The sequence below is a fragment of the Corylus avellana genome, chromosome 9, assembly GCF_965113065.1.
Source record: "Corylus avellana chromosome 9, dhCorAvel1.hap1.2, whole genome shotgun sequence".
Taxonomy (NCBI): domain Eukaryota; kingdom Viridiplantae; phylum Streptophyta; class Magnoliopsida; order Fagales; family Betulaceae; genus Corylus; species Corylus avellana.
Window position 1 is genome coordinate 15,177,545 of NC_142498.1, and position 17,795 is coordinate 15,195,339.

Consider the following 17,795-nt stretch of genomic DNA (forward strand, 5'->3'; position numbering starts at 1 on the left):
GCAAAATGTTTGCTCCAAATTTCCAAACTCATAACAAAAATCTAAACCTAATGGGGGCAAAAAATGCACAATTTTGAACATGAGAAAAACTGACTCTTACTCCTTTAACAGTCTTCAGAAAAACAAGGTACATCAGAAATATATGGAGCAATAGATGTAAATTGTAGAAATATTGACCCCACTCATATGTAAAATATTCATTTGAGCACAAGACATGAGTAACTGAGTATCCAACAATTAAAACAAGAAAAAAAAATAAAAGAAGTAAAGACAATAAAAACAAATCAAACAAAAACAATTAAAAAAAAATAAAAATGCCCTAGAACAACTATAGACAAATATCAATATGTGCAATTTCTAGGCATGTTCTATGTATACAATCATGAGAGATCGCATACACCAATAGCATTCCTGAGATACTCAAACCTAGATCCATCTAGGGGTTTTGTAAACAGGTCAGCTAATTGGTGTTCAGTAGGCATAAATTCAAGAGATACCACCTGGGTCTTGACCAAGTCACGGATGAAATGATGACGAATGTCAATGTGTTTCGTGCGTGAATGTTGAACCGGATTCTTTGAGATGTTGATGGCACTCGTATTGTCACAGTAGACAATCATTTTTCCTTGATCAAATCCATAGTCCGCAATAAGTTACTTCATCCAGATGAGCTATGTACAGCAGCTATATATTCGGCCTCAGCAGTAGAAAGAGAGATGGAGTTTTGTTTCTTACTCATCCAAGCGACCAAATTCGTTCCCACATAAAAACATCCGCCTGATGTACTCTTTCGAACATCAGCATTTCCAGCCCAATCAGCATCAGAATATCCTGCAAGTTCAAGATTTGTATTAGTAGAGAAATAAATTCCAAAATTGATTGTGCCATTTACATACCTGAGGATCCGTTTAACAGCTGTCAAATGGGATTCCTTTGGATTAGCTTGGAATCGAGCACATACACCCACACTGAAAGATATATCTGGTCGACTAGCTGTAAGATAAAGGAGACAGCCTATCATGCTTCTGTATAAGGTTTGGTCAACGGATTTTCCAACTACATCTGCACTCAGCTTAATACTCGTACTCATGGGTGTGCGAGCATGACTTTTTCCATCTAACCCAAATCTCTTCACAAGATCTTTGGCATACTTTGGTTGAGACACAAAGATACCTTTGTTGGATTGTTGAACTTGAAAACCTAGAAAATAGGTCAATTCACCAATCATACTCATTTCAAACTCTTGTTTCATTTCTGTAGAAAATTGATGAGCCTGTGAGTCAACCATAGAGCCAAAGATAATGTCATCTACATAAATTTGGACAATGAGAAGTTGACTGCCTTTCCTACGGATGAACAATGTATGGTCAGCCTGTCCTCGGATGAACCCATGTGCAAGAAGGTATGTTGTCAGACGTTCATACCAAGCTCTCGGAGCTTGTTTCAATCCATAAAGCGCCTTTTTCAGCTTGTAAACATGATCCGGATAAGTTGGATCCTGAAACCCTTTTGGCTGTGCTACATATACTTCTTCTTGAAGAATGCCATTAAGAAAAGCACTCTTGACGTCCATCTAATACAATTTGATCTGGAGATGACATGAGATGCTCAACAAAATTCTGATAGATTCCAATCTGGCTACTGGTGCGAACATCTCATCAAAATCCACTCCTTCAACTTGAGTGTATCCTTGAGCAACCAATCGAGCTTTGTTTCTTACCACTGTACCATGCTCGTCAGATTTATTCTTGAAGATCCATTTAGTGCCAATGATATTCTGATCTTTTGGTTTTGGAACCAAATTCCAAACATCATTCCTAATAAACTGATTAAGTTCTTCATGCATAGCTGCCACCCAACTCTCATCTTCTAATGCCTCATTAACCTTCTTTGGCTCAAACTGAGAGAGATAACAAGAGTAAGTGACTTAATTGACCACCCTGTTTCGCAGTTGTAGCCCTTCATTCACATTTCCCAGCAAATTTTCTCTAGGATGATTAAGTTTGACTCTGGAGGATGGTGCATGAGAGACCAAGTGTGGAACTGGTGAAGGAGTCATGCCTTCTGTATCTGAAGGTATTGATGTATGGACTGCTGAAACATTCGGACGAGGAGGTTCATGAGATTTATCTGACATATCAACTTGCTCCCCCTCAACCTGAGGCTCTTCTTCTGCAAAATGCTTATTGGTAGTTTCATCATCGATGACAACATTTACTGATTCCATTACTGTCTTGGTTCTTTTGTTATACACACGACTGGCTCGACTTGTATTGGAGTATCCAAGAAAAATTCCTTCGTCACTCTTTGCATCAAACTTTCCCAAGTTTTCCCTATCACAAAGAATGTAACAGGTACTTCCAAAAACCCTAAAATATTTGACAGTGGGTTTCTTTCCTCGCCATAGCTCATATGGTGTCTTGGTAGTTGTAGGTCTGAGAAAAACTCGATTAACAATATGACATGCTGTATGGATTGCTTCTCCCCAAAAATGTTGTGCCAAATCCTTAGCATGTATCATAACTCTAGCCATTTCTTGTATGACTCGATTTTTCCGTTCAACTACTCCATTTTGTTGAGGAGTTATGGGGGATGAGAATTCTTGTTTGATACCTTGCTGAGCACAATAATCTTCAAAACTTGAATTCTCGAATTCTCTGCCATGATCGCTTCGGATCCGCTTAATGAGACAGTCTTGTTCATTTTGGATTTTTTGAAACAAGATCTGAGCTTGTGCAAAGGCTTTAGATTTTTCTCTTAACAGAATTACCCACGTGTATCGAGAGAAGTCATCTACGATCACCATAATGTATTTCTTGCCTCCCAAACTAGCTGTCCGTGTAGGGCTCATGAGATCCATGTGAAGAAGCTCTAAGTTTCGAGAGGTAACAATACCTGAGATCTTTTTGTGAGGAGTTCTAGTTTGTTTCCCCAATTGGCATGGGCCACACTTTCCTTTATCAGCCTGATGAATCTTTGGTAGATCAGCTATGGCTTTTGTCTTAGAAATTCTGACCAGATCATGAAAATTTAGATGCCCCAACCGTTGATGCCACAATTCTCCAGTGTCCAGGGTTGCCTTATTGCATTTTATTTGGGAATTTGAGGAGAGACAATAGCAATTGTCAGTAGTGCGCTTTCCTCTCATCAACCATTTTCCTTGAGAATCAAATATGTTGCATTCTTTCTTGGAAAACTAGACCACTAAATCATAATCACAAAATTGACTGATGCTCAATAAATTTGCCCGGAGACCTTCAACATACAGTACTTCTTGTGGAGTAGGGGCACCGGAAATTTTCACAATTCCTTGACCAATCACCTTCGATTTGCTGCCATCTCCATAAGTGATGCTTCCACCTCTTTTGCCTTCTTTAAGCTCTTTGAATAGAGACTTATCACCTGTCATATGTTTTGAACAACCACTATCCAGAAACCACAAACACGAGTTAAGCACACTTAAGGCAGCATGAGCAACAAGACATAGATGATCTTTCTTTTTAACCCAGACCTGTTCCTTTTGAGGAGGAACTTGCACATTTTTGTCAATTAAATTAGACGTATCTTTTATATCAACAGAATTTGACAAAACAGCTAACTTTTCAATAATAAGTTTCACTTGAGCAGTTAAAACTTTTAGTTGATTTCCAATTCCAGGTTCATCTATTCTAGGGATATTCTTCTGAGACCATGGTTGTTTAGCCCTAATTTGAAAACAGTTTGGTCGAGTATGACCTTTGACACCACAGTGAAAACAAGTAGGGATGAAGTTAGTCCTTACCAGAACTTTGAATTTCAACTTATTTTTCTTGGTCACATCTTCTGAACTTTCTTGAGGTAAGCAAGAATTCTCAATATCCACATCTTTCATTTTAGGTTTCACAAACATGATTTTTGAAGTGGTTGCAACAATTGAAGAAGATGAATTAACATGTTTATTAAAACCCAATCCAGTCTTATCATGTGAATGTTTCTGATTTCCTAACATTTGATTCAATTTATCACTAGAAAATTTCTTTAAATGATCATTCGAATCATTCAAGTCCTTTTCCAGAGATTTCACTTTAGCAATCAGCATGAGATTTTCATAAGTCAAAGTGTTTCGAATAGCTAAACATCCATCCATAGATTTCATTAATCTTTCTTTCTCAAGTTCAGCTTCTTTCAGATTTTTCAGATTTTTCCTATTCAGCTTGTTCAATTTATCACATTCCACAAACAAGTTATTATAAGCAGTTTGTAAATCCATCTCATCATCAGATTCAATTTCAGATTCATTTATCATGTGAGGTGAGTTAACAATCTTATAATAATTATCATAAGAAGCAGTAAAAGCTAAATAATTCACTCCTCTCCTTCAACTTCTTCTTCGGATTTTTCATCATCCGATTCATCACTCTGAGTGACATTGAAGGCTTTACCTTTGAATTTTTTCAGATTAGCACATTCAATTCGAATATGACCCCTACCCCCACATTCATGACATTTTCGTCCACTAGTGAACTTATCTTTCTGATCAGTCTCTAAGTTCTCACGTGGATTATTTATAAATTCACCTCTAGGTTTCATAGGAATTTTTGAGTCACGATTTTTAAACCTTCCATTCACGGGTCTAAAAAATTTTCTAAATTTTTTAGCAAACAGGGCAAATTCTTCATCATCCCCAGAATCCTCATCAGACGACCCACAAGAATTGACTTTAACATTTTTTGCTTTGAGAGCAATGTTTTTAGTTTTCTTGAGTTTGGGTAGAATTAGTTCAAAGGTCTGAAGGGAACCTACAAGTTCTTCTACTCTCATAGTATCTAAGTCTTTGCTCTGTTGTATAGCAGCAATTTGGGGAATAAACCTCTCAGGCAAAGATCTTAAGATTTTTTTTCACCACTTTAGCATCATCCATTTTCTTTCCCAAATTAATGGTAGAGTTTCTAATGGCACTAAGCTTTGAATAGAATTCATCAAAAGTTTCATCTTCCTGCATTCTAATCTCCTCAAACTGAGAAACCAACATTTGAATTTTTGAAGTTCTAACAACCTTAGTTCCTTCATGTGTGATTTCTAAAGTTTCCTAAGCTTCCTTAGCTATTTCACATCTAGAAATTCTAAAAAATTCCTCATTTGAAACAGAGATGTAAATAGCATTTATAGCTTTGTCATTCGCAGTAGCATTATTCTTTTCCTCCGTTGTCCATTCAGCTATTGCTTTGTCTGGACGTGTCCATCCAGATTCAACAATATGCCAAACATTAATGGATTTAAAATAAGCTCTCATACGAATTTTCCAAAGCGTATAATTTGTTCCGTCAAAGACGGGAAGAGAATTAGGAGCAACCGTAAGAGACATTTGATATGGAGTCTTGGATCACACTCAGGAAAAAATTCCTTCACAGAGTGAACCCACTCTGATACCAATTGAAAATTCTAAAAACGACTCCAAATAACACCAATCCAAACGTCTAGGTGTTTCACAGAAATTATCCAGAAAAAGATCTAACTTAGTAGTTAAAAGATCAACCAAATATTGATATGAAATAAGCAATTAAGAACACAGAAATTTGGTTACGAAGAGGAAACCATTTAGAGAACTCTCTAAATGTAAAACTTCTCCGTGGCAGCCAAACCCAGGAAATCAATTCACTATATAGTAGAATAAGGAATACAAGAAGAATAACAAAACCTTTGACTCTTCCTTGCACACGACAAGTGACCCACTTGACTTCTACTTCAGTAGCCCTTTCCAGAACATTTGGCACGATTCTTCTAAAAGATTTCCTTTCATCGGAACTCCAATTGACTTCACGTATTTTCTCTTCACCAATAATCTTGAACAATTTCTCTCACACTAAGCACTCTAATTTTGCTCAATAAAATACGTAAACTAAAATAGCAAAAAACGTTTTCTTAAATAGAAAATAAACATATTAAATCAGCCATGTCCGGACAAGGCCAATCTGAGGTCCGAACATGGCTAGGTTCACAAAGATGTAACCTAGTGATGTCCGGACATCCAAGCCATGTGTCCGGACAGGCCTCATAAAATGGGCTTTCTGGAAATGGGGTCCGGACCCAGCTTCTGGCGGTCCGGACCTCCTCTTCAAAACCGGCTTGCTGGTTTTTGTGTCTGGACCCTGCTTCTAGAGGTCCGGACATGCCCTTCAACATGCATTCTCTGGAAACTAGGTCCGAACCTGGCTTCTGGGGGTCCGGACCTGCCTTCTAGAATGTGTTTTCTAGACAAGATAGAATGCTTCATTTTCATCAACATTACACGCAAACCGAATGAGCCAACACATAAACTAACACAATGCATATAGTGATTCAGATTGGGCTGGTAATCCTGATGATAGACGCTCCACCACTGGCTATGCCCTTTTCTTAGGTCCTTGCTTGATCAGTTGGAGTGCTAAGAAACAGCCTATGGTCTCCAAATCAAGCACAGAAGCTGAATATAGATCCTTAGCATTTGCCACTGCAGAACTATTTTGGCTTCGAATGTTGTTTCAAGAACTTCAGCTCTTTCTTCCCAGCCCTCCTACCCTATGGTGTGACAACTTTGGAGCTTTGGCCTTAGCCTCCAATCCCATCTACCATGCGCGCACCAAACACATTGAAGTGGATTATCACTTCATCCGAGAAAAAGTTGTCAACAAGGACATATGCACTCAATATATCTCCACTCTTGATCAGCCTGCAGATATCTTCACAAAGGGGCTTACTACTGAAAGGTTTCTCTTACTCCGTGACAAGCTAAGGGTATGTTCCCCACCCATTAGCTTGCGGGGGGATGTTAGAACACATCATCCAGCAGTGCTGCCACGTGCTCCAGCAGTGCTACCACGTGCTCCAGATTATCCTATATTACAGCCACATGCCCCAGATGATGACTCAGGAACATATGCTCTCAAAGGAAAGGAAAGGAAAGCAATGTTGTCACTCACAAGAAAAGAGAAACGTAGCTGCCAAGGATTCACTAAGAAGGAAAGAAGAATATCACTGATATGCAATCTCCAGCTTGCCAAGATATGCTAGGATTCAAGTCATTACTATAGGATCTCAATGTAATTGGCAATCCCACTAATTCAGGGATGTGTCTTGTCTTGTACCATTTTATTCTATTGTCAACACTCTTGTATAAGGTGTATATAAACCCCACTGTATCAAAAAGATATCATCGAATGAAACAGCCTTTTAAACTCTATACTACTCTTGTGTTTAAATTTTTATAAACTGGAGCTCCTTCACCTTAGCCGCATGCTATGCACTTTTGACTTTAAATAATCCATTGGCCGTTCCCCTCCATGTAACTACATCATCCCGGTTAGTGCTACTAATCAGGATTGACATAATTGCTCTGACCTCTGCAGGAAAACACAAGTTCTCAAGCAGCCTTTTGTTCCACCCATGTGTGTCTCTATCAATGAGTGTAGCAACCTTTGCATCATGATCAAGCTCCCAAGGGGCTGATTGGATAGCATAAGTCATGGGAAGATGAACCCATTTTTGTATGATTAGTAATAAGAAGTTATTGATTTTATATAAAGGTAAAATAAATTTTGAATTTTTTATGAGAGAAAAGTGAAGAAAGTTGTATGTTAATAGTTTTAAAAAGAGATCGACTTTTTTAAAAAAAATAAAAAAATAAGAAGAGGGTGATTTGCCAAATACACACGAGTCACTCTATTAGAAAATGCATAGTGATAAATCATATTAATAAAGTAGAAAAACTAGAACCCTAATGAAAGGAAAGAGATTTTCTCATAATTAGTATGAATCTAAAGAAAAGCCAAATGAATAAGTAAATAACTAATTAAACTATAACAATTATGTGGAATGTTCTAAAATAAGGCTCCTCCCCTACATGAAGGATGAAAAATGGAATGGCAGGATTATGATCCCCAAAAGGCATGAGGGCATAAAGATGGGCTTGATCCTGGTTTGGGACCCAAAATGGATGCCCACACGATAATAATTTCCTGTAAATGACCCAAGCCTATCAAGGGACACGTGTGCAATGCGTTAAGTCTTTCTTGTGTCACTCTTATGTCCTCTCAAGTATGATGTGGCTCTTAAAATCATCATTGAACTTGTGATTAATCACTATTAAATTTTGATCAAATTGTAATTTTAAAAGTCACATTATTTTTTGAGGTTCATACAAGGCTGTTAACATAGAATTATTAAAATGAAAGAAGCCCAGTTAGCAAACCACTAGAAAGGAAAAATGATTAACATTAAAGAGGCCCCTCATAAAAGGAAATTATTGGGCTGCCATGGCAGCCCAATAATTTCTTATGGCCATAAGAAAACAAAATCGCCAAATTCAATAGGCAATCCCGTCCCTGGCACACTTACAAGCTCGAGATAAATCTTATAAAAGGTGAACAAGATGAGTATAATCAGGACTGATAATTTTTGACACAATTCACGAATTTGATATGAATTTAACGTGAAATTAATGAGTTAGAGTTAAAGGAGTTTGATCTTTTAATTAAATAGGTCTCGTTATGTTTAACCTGTATAATTTTATATTCATGTTTCGAACCCAACACACAACATTTAAGGTTAATAATTTTTTACACAACTCGTGAACCCAATTAAAGTTAACATATAGAGTAATTTCAAATACTCATTGATCTCTCATCTCATTCATATGCCATTTCTTTGCACGATTTAAATTTATCAGGTGAACATGAATTACCACCTGCTACTCATTCATTTATCCCTCTGAAATTCTTTCTACTTTCTACCTCTTCTCATATTCTGTATAATCAATTTTTTTTTTTTACTGATTTATGTTTAAGATTTAATTTAGATGCATGTCATAATTTACTCCCAAAATGAATATGTTAATTTACTCGCATAAAGTTGTTCCCTTTCATGTCATGAGAGGGATAGATAAGCAATGATTTCAAGTAGGTGCCTCTCAATTCTCATGCCTGTTTCTTTTTCCCTAGTGTTGACCAAGCAAAACTGGCATATCACATATGCCTTCTCGTCAATGACCGCACAATTACGCAATTCTCTGAATTCTTTTTTTTTTTTTTTTTTTTCATGGCAAGGAAATAAAAGTCAAGTGGTTTTCTGTTAAAAAAAATAAAAAAATAAAAAAAAAAAGAAAGAAAGAAAAAAAAAAGTCAGTGGTTTTGACCAAATATTTCTTCAAATAAATATTTTTTCTTTGTTTTTTTTTTTTTTTTTCCAAAAAGTAAATCTTATTTTTCAACATCTATCTTTTTCTTGTTCTACTCTAATCCACGTGCAGTCATGGGAATGGAGTAGTGTTGCGTCATTACGTATAAAGTATAAACTATGAATCTACTCATGAAAGCATACAAATGCAAACAATCTCTCTCTCTCTCTCTTTCTCTAGGAGGTGGACCATCGGATAAGGTTATGATTGAAACTGTCAACAAACAAAGCCGCTGTAAATGAACAGAGCCACCCGCAAATAGATTTGAACACGATTCGGTCTTAGGCCATTTAATAATAATTATACCGTGAACACAAGATTTTGATTATTAAATGAGTCAAACTGATCTTTTAAACTTAGCTCGACTCATATAATTAAGCTTGTGTAAACTCACTGACTTTATTTTTATAATGCTTCCAAAATAAAAAGGGAATTCTTTTTCTAATATATAGATATAGCTTGAATTATTGTTGTTGTGTGTCTTGATATAGATATATGGAATAATAAGTTTGGATCTTAAAGTTAGATACTTGGAAAAGAGTAAAATGACTCGTGAATTAGGGAAGAAGAAACCCTAGCCGCCCAAAAAAAATAGTGTTTTTAGAAAAATGGATGAAGGTAACTAGAAAGAGGGTTTAGGAGGTGAAAACAATGAATTATGAATTCAAAAATAAGCTCACCGAGAGTAGCTGGGTGACCACAGCGTGCGCTCAGAAAAGTGCTTTACGAATTGAGGTCATATACGCGATTAGGATTTAGGATACCCATAGCAAAAGTTACAACCAAATTAATTAATGTCACATGGGTAGACTTGGAAAATTTAGAGCCGAGAGAAATTTGGTCAAATGAAAGTAAGTTCAATCAAACAAATCTAAAAATGTACAAGTGTCAGCTAGAAGAAGAATCTAGGACAAATCGAACAAACACAATTTGATCGATCCAAAATAATTTAGATTGATCAAAATAGTACCTCCACGTGTCAGTAAACGTGTGGGGGTTAGGTGAGATGTAAAAAAACAAGATGTCGCCTAACTGCATTAAATCCAAGTTCGATCGATTGAAAGTAATTTTGATTGATCAAAAATAGTATCTCCGTGTGTCGCTCACCATGTAGAGTTCGATGTGAAGCGATGTTGATTGATGTCATTTAATGAAAAATTTAATCAATCAATCAAAGATAATTTCAATTGATCGAAATAAACATTAATCACACAAATTTTCTCTTTCCATAGTAAAAAATTGTCAGAGTCACAAGATTTTGGATATTTATTATTGGTGTGGATGGGTGGAGAAAGAGAAGAAGTTTGGGCTTAAGTGTTTGGTGTGTTTACAAAGGAAGACCAAGTCGTGATACTTGTCAGAGAGCTCTGATACCATGAATGTGTATGGAATATTATAAAAGGTTCAACAATAATATTCACATGCTCACATGGGTATGGTGAGAATATATACAAAAGCAATTACAAAGCATCTCATGAATCACGGGTTAAAGAATATGGTGGTGAAGATGTTTGTCCTTTCCTTTTTTTGGAATGAGGATTAGATTGCTCAATAGTCAATATCCTTAACATTGTTATCTTTTACTTGGGAGAGAGAAACCAGATTGACTCTCAATATTCTCAATATATGAGCATAATCACTATATATTATCTATAAGGAGAATAATGTTAGGTGTTCTTTTGATGTTTTTCTGGTCTTAAGCGTAATGTGTTATTTAAAATGTAAAAAACATTTCTTCTTTTTTTAAATAACATGTGTTTTTAACATTTCTTTTTTTTTTTTTTAATAATATTAATAAAAAATGTGATTTCTCATATGTCACTTTTTAAAGACTTTGTTGGAGAAATTCCGTTCCTGAATTTAGAAAATTTATATTATTTCCAAAGTATATATACAGAAATGAGTAGGTACCCAGTCTCTGATGTTTTGTTGATGTCGTATGGCGACTTTCTTGTTGGCATCATAATCCCAATCTTGGCGTGATTGTTTCTTTTGAATACCTCCATGTGCCATTATTCTGCTTTATTTTTTTTTTATTCAAATACCTACTCACTTAACAAAAAATAATGTCTAACTTAATTGCCACTCGATTTCGAGTATTTTATGCTGGCAATTGTATATATATATATATATAAATATAATCAAGTAATTTAATTTTTTTTTTTTTTTTTTTTAATAATGTTTTGATCACTTTAGACCCATTCTTGGGCTCTATTAAAACATTAAGATAAGCTTATGAAATTTTTAAATTTGAGAAGTGCTACGAGTATTAAATTTTTTAACCTAGGAATAGATACCAAGCAGCTGATGCATGTGAAGCTGATTCATTGGTTGTTTCATTAATTACTTTTATCAGTTTTAATGAATCAACTCTACATTAGTTTGGTAACGATCAATGAGAGGAAGCCAAGCCGGCGGCCCTAGAGAGAGAACTTCTGACCTCTCTCTAGTTCCCCCCCCCCCCCCCCCCCTCCTTTTACTTTTATACTTGTGTTTTCTTTTTTACCCACTCCACCTTGTCGACCCCCTCATTCGGTTAGATCTAGTCTGATCTAAGCTAGATCTGTTCCTTTCGAGCTTGCCAGTCCAACGACACGCCTCTCCCTCACTTTCTCCAACCTCTCTGCCACCCTCCTCGTCGCAACACTTCCACCACGCACCAATGCGTGGCTTACACACACCGACGTGGGAGCTTCACTCTCATGCTCCACCCGAGCGATTGTTGCTTCGCCTCCACCGATGCTGTTGTCTGCTGGTTTTGTGTTTTTTTCTGTATTTTATTTTATTTCATTATTTTTATTTTTATTTTTATTTTTTGCAATTTCTTTGTAACTTGTTTGAATAAAGATTGTCCAGACCCTTGGGTTGTAGATGTGAATAGTTTCCTGGCTTTCAAGTTAAGGAGGATGAGTTTCGACATTGGGTTTTCTGCTCCCAGGGTCGAGGAATATGAGCTACCCCTATGCATTGAGTTGAGTTTGTCTGGAACAGATCTATTGTTATAACTGAGGATTAGTCATGGGTTAGCTGATAATGATGTCATAGATATGTGTTATATGTCACATTGTTATGTATGTATTTATAACTTGTAACTTCAACTATGATTTTCTAAGAGCTTTTGTTCTGTGATGTAAAAACTTTATGTTTATGATCTTTCATTAATTAATGAGACTAGAATGATTTCCCCTTTAAAAAAAAAAAAGTTTTGGTAACGATCTTTTGATAGCATTTTTCAATTTAAATTCTAGTCATTCCAGGTAATTAGTCACCGGTGTCTATCTATCTTTATTCTTTTATCACCTTAATTAATTAGGTCCATTTTTAGGCTTCATACAAGATTGAGAAATGGCTTTCAATTAAAAAAAGATGAAAGTATATATTATAGTCATAACTAGAAAAATAAGTGACAAATCTTAAATGTTTTGATTTCCAAGGGTGCTCTCTGGTAATTAAGCTATTCATCGGAGTCCAATTTTTGCATGGTGGAAAAGTGTTCACAAATGTCTTTAGGAAGACTTTTAATATTTTGTCGCCATTTGCACAAGATTTATATAGAAAGATTGACCTTATTGATAATCCTAAAAATGAGAGAGGTATAGCTCTAACAAAACAATATTATAAATACAACTAGGAATATCCTTCATTCAAACCTCATTTATGATATGTTTAATTGTTTCCTTTGCCAACCTGTGGTTGCAAAATTTCCCTCCCTATTGATATGGCCAACTTGCCCAGCTGGCCAGGCATCAACTTCAGAACACCTCCAGAATCTTTTACTATTTGGCCAAATATGCTTTAAAGTATGTTTGAGATTGTATTTGAGAAATAGAGATTTTAAGTTTTTTTTTTTTTTTTTTTTTTTTTGCAAAAGCTTCATTTTTAAGTTTTTGTCAAAAGTGCGTTTTTGCCATTTTTGAAATAAAAAGGTTCAAAAAATATTTTTGAAATTTTTTACCAAGCATGTCAACTTTTATTTGACACAACTTTTTAGATATATACTAAAAATACTTTTTAAACTTTATAATGTAATTCCAAACAAGCCCTTAATTTTGGCCTGAGGATTTCACTGCGTTGACCACTTGTGAAGCATCTTCTTCCAACAAAATGTGCCGCAAACCCAAATCTTTTTAGCAAAATTCAACTACATGGAGTGCTCCTACAGCCTCCTTTGTTGCCTCTGGTATTAAACCTTTAGTGCCTTTCAATCCCCCATGCACAACTGTATTTCTACGGAACCAAATTTTTCTTAACAATATTACAAAAAACTCAAATTCTTCTGTGGTGCATTCATCATACATTCCATTTCTTCCACTAAATACACAAAATCTTGGCCATTACTATTACTTTTTTGGAACTTTTTTCCACATTCCCATGTACATTCATTGCAGATGGACAGGTCCATAAAATTATGGACAGTATCTTCAATAACCAAACCACAAATGGTACAACAAGGTTCAGAAGTAATACATTTTTTTCTACAAATTTTGCTTGGTCGGGAGCAAGTTGTTGCAGTCTTGCCACATAAACATCTTTACAGTATGAGGAACTTATGTTAGAATTAGTGGCTCATATTCTCTCACACATAAAGAGTAATACTAAAATATTAGTGGTTGGCTGAGCAGTTGAGGCGGGATATTTTAGAGTTTTCTAAAATACGTCCGTACAATTAGAGTTTTTCTATAAGTATGTTATGTTGTAATCCTAAATCATTAATAGTGAAATAAAGCCGCATTCTCCTGTAGACATAGGCTCCTTGCCAAACCATATAAATCTTTATATCGATTTTCTCTTGCTTTCTCTCTTTTCAATTCCATCGTATTCATTATTGGTGTGCACGATAACAACAATGCGCATATGCTAGATGACTCTCCATATTCCACTACTTGCCAAATTTTTAGATCCCTCCCCCTTCGTCTCATTTTGTCTCACTTTCTCCATATGATAAGCACTACATACAAAGAATTCTCCTGAAGTAGTCTCCCTCCTTATCATCATATCCTTTTGATTATAAAAACCGAGTGGCAACTTACATTGGTGGTGGCCTCCTTATTTGCACGAGATTTATAACATATCATATATTTTAAGTGGTTTTGTTATGTTAGTTTAAAAAAATAAAAGTGTTAATCATGACTTAAAACATGTCACACAATTTCACATAAAATCTAATATAAAAGAATAGTAGCACTACTAACAAAATGTTACTTTTTTTTTTGGAGGGGGGGGTAAAAGAAGAATAAAAAATGATAATCCCCATAAATCATGACGAGTCAAACAATTGGGGTGAGTGGTTGTACCTTTCTTGTATTTAATCTTACATTCTTAAACATGAATAAACTACAAATGAAGCATCTCTTTTTCTTGTTTTTATTCTAGGTTACAAAGGAAGCATCTCAATAATATTTTTAACAAGTTATCAAAATGAAATTTAGATTAGATAAGTAGATTATGAAAATTTGTGTCAAGTCTCATATTGAATGTGAACTAAGTGAGGTTTAACTAAATAAATTATTATAAAGAATTTTGGTTATAATTGTGATCAATCTTTTTGCTATGAGTAATGTTATTTATATACATATTTCTCTATGACAATACTGATCGAGGTGACAATTTCAATTAACTCTTATTTCTTTTTTAACAAAAACTGATTCAATGATTAGTTGAAACTGTTATATTAATATTGTTAGATAGTTATGGGAAAAAAAAATGTAGTACATAACATTACTATTTTACTATTAGTCTAACATTAATGTTATATACTATATTTTTATGAGTTTAACTTTAATTAGGACCGAGTGTAAATTAAGTCCTTTGCACCCACTAGTAATAGCCGACCACGTAAGGATAGAACACCAAAACACATGTGAAGGAAAGCACTTAATCACACATATTAACCAAATTTGAAATCCATTGGCCATCTAGCTTGGATGGGCTAATCCAGTGTTTTTGCATTTATTTTATTTTATGTTTCAAGTTGATGTGTCTAAATCTGAATAGATGCTGTAAATAAGTGAAATTACTCCATATCATGATAGTAGGAGGTCTCTATTTTTATCTTACAATACTGATGTGGCAATCTCAACAAACCCTTAGATTTTTTGTTTTAACAATAACAGATCCAATGACTAATTGGGATTGCAACATCGGCATTATAAAATAATGAGAAATGCTAGGTGTTCTCTTGGTTCTAAGTAGACATTATTTTCTAAAAATTAGGTGAGAGAAATAAGAGACCAGTGGGGCCAATTTTTTTTTTTTTAGAAAATAATATACACCTAGGACCAAGAGAACATCTAGCATTTCCCTAAAGTAATTGTTAGATAAAAATGTAATTTATAGCATTAATCGTTAATCCACGTATCGTTCTCTTTTATTAATTTAAAAATATATTTTTAATTTTATATATATTATTTTTATTTTGTCTAGCCAGTTAAGTTTAATGTTACTTTAAACTCAACTGGCCGGCTAGAATGATTAATAGGATCTTTAAGTGCCTTGACAAACGATCAGCTAGAATGATTAATAGGATCTTTAAGTGCCTTGACAAACGATCAGCTAGAATGATTAATAGGATATTTAAAAATAATACAAGATACTCATTATGCCGCCACTAGCTAGTGTTTGTGGCCAAATAATAATAATAATAATAGTAAAAGAGATTTTTTATTTATTTTTATTTTTCTAAATTTGACTAATACATTAATTAAAATGTTGGTACTAGTGATATGATGAAGTTTCAAAAGCATGCATGTAAATGAGTTGACCAACACATGGAGTTCAAGCTTAGCTCAAAATTTATAAGGATGGTTGATGTAATCCTAGTCTAAGTGTCGTGTTAGAGTTCAATAAATAGTTTAATCTCCAAGTCCAAGGTTGGTTTAGATTTTTTATAGAGTTATAGCGTAGTTATTTCCTTATTAAAGTTAGAGTCATAATCCTAAAGTCAAAGACTTAATTTGAAACCAAATCAAAAATATTCAATTAGACCATTGAAACCCTTAGATTTATTTATATAGGAAAATATTTTCGATAAAACGTTCACCATATTTAAAATAATCATCACATAATAAATAAAATGTATATATATATATATATATATATATATATATATTTTAAACGGGATTACCCGAATGTTTAAGGTTTTCTCCCCAATGGAAGTATCCTCCTAAATGTTTGAGGTTTCCTCTCGAACGTTCGACATTTCCTTCCGAATGTTTGAGCCAATTTGGGTGCATCTAGAATAGCCACCTTAGCCCTACGAGTGTGCAAGAATCCTTATAAAATTATCTTTACGCCCAAAAAATCTTAATTTGCACTATTCCTTCCGACCAAAATCCCTAGAGGAAAGAGATAGGTTCTAGAGGAAGAAAATGTGACTCTTGGGAGGCTTCATCCTCAAAGAAAAGATAACCTCAAATCCCAATCTCGTTTTTGTGTAATATGTGAGCATGTTTTGACATTACTAAGCTACTGTCTTCATATTTTAGCATGCATCATATGAGTTTTAAAACATCTAGCTAGGTATACTATCTTAGGGTTTTATAATAAATCATGAATGAGTAATAAATGGGTATGGACAGTATGGTTGGCCGAATGTTTAACCTTATTTTATTGCATGTTTAATATACTATTACAAACTAGGATAAAATGTTTATGGTTTATTATTATCAAGTTGTTTAAAGAACATGGGTTAGATATATTTTCAAAAATAATTGAGCTTACTGATGCTCTTCACATTATACTACATTATTAATGTTTGATAGGCCTTTTAGGATGATTATGAGTATTGGATAAGTTGGATAATAGGTTTGAGTAGGAGTTTTTAGTCATTCATGCATTTTGGCAGTCATCGAACATCATATTGCATATGCCGAACGTTCGACCCTTGTTTGCCGAATCATGGACCTCACAGCCGAATGTTCGATAGTGACCAAAAAGGTTTGATTTTGGTCTTACATGCAAAAATTAGAATTTCTAGTGTGTTGGTGTCTAATATTAGAGTGTGATTTGTAGTGAATTGGTGATTAAGATGTCAAAAGTTATGGATGAGCGATTAAGGTAAGTAAATGCTTACGAAACTGTACTTCAACATGCGATATATCAATGAACTGAGCATACTTTACTTTTTAAAAGAATATTTCATGAGCCTCTTGATTTTTATAATATGTTTATAAATGCTTCGAACGAGTATTTGTTTATTATACGGTTTATAACAATTGAACATATGATGTGAATCGTCATGTACAAATGGCGGGCACATGTTTATATTTGGGCTTGACCCTACGGGCAAAGAGATTTACTTTATGTTGTTTGGCCCTTGATACAATGATTGTTTTATGACCGGGGCACTATGTACGGATAAGACCACCATGACAACTTTGCTAGAAGCGTGGGCCGCTCAAAGTCGGACTTAATCGGGCTAATAATATATAAAGGTATGCGAAAATATCTAGGGCACCGATATTGTAATACGGGTCCTTCCAAACAACGCCAACTATATATATCAAGAGGGATTAAGGGCTCGAATATACCTTAAGAAAAAAAGCTATGATTACTAATATATATAAACACAAATGGCTTGTTACCGGAGTTATGCCTATATATACCT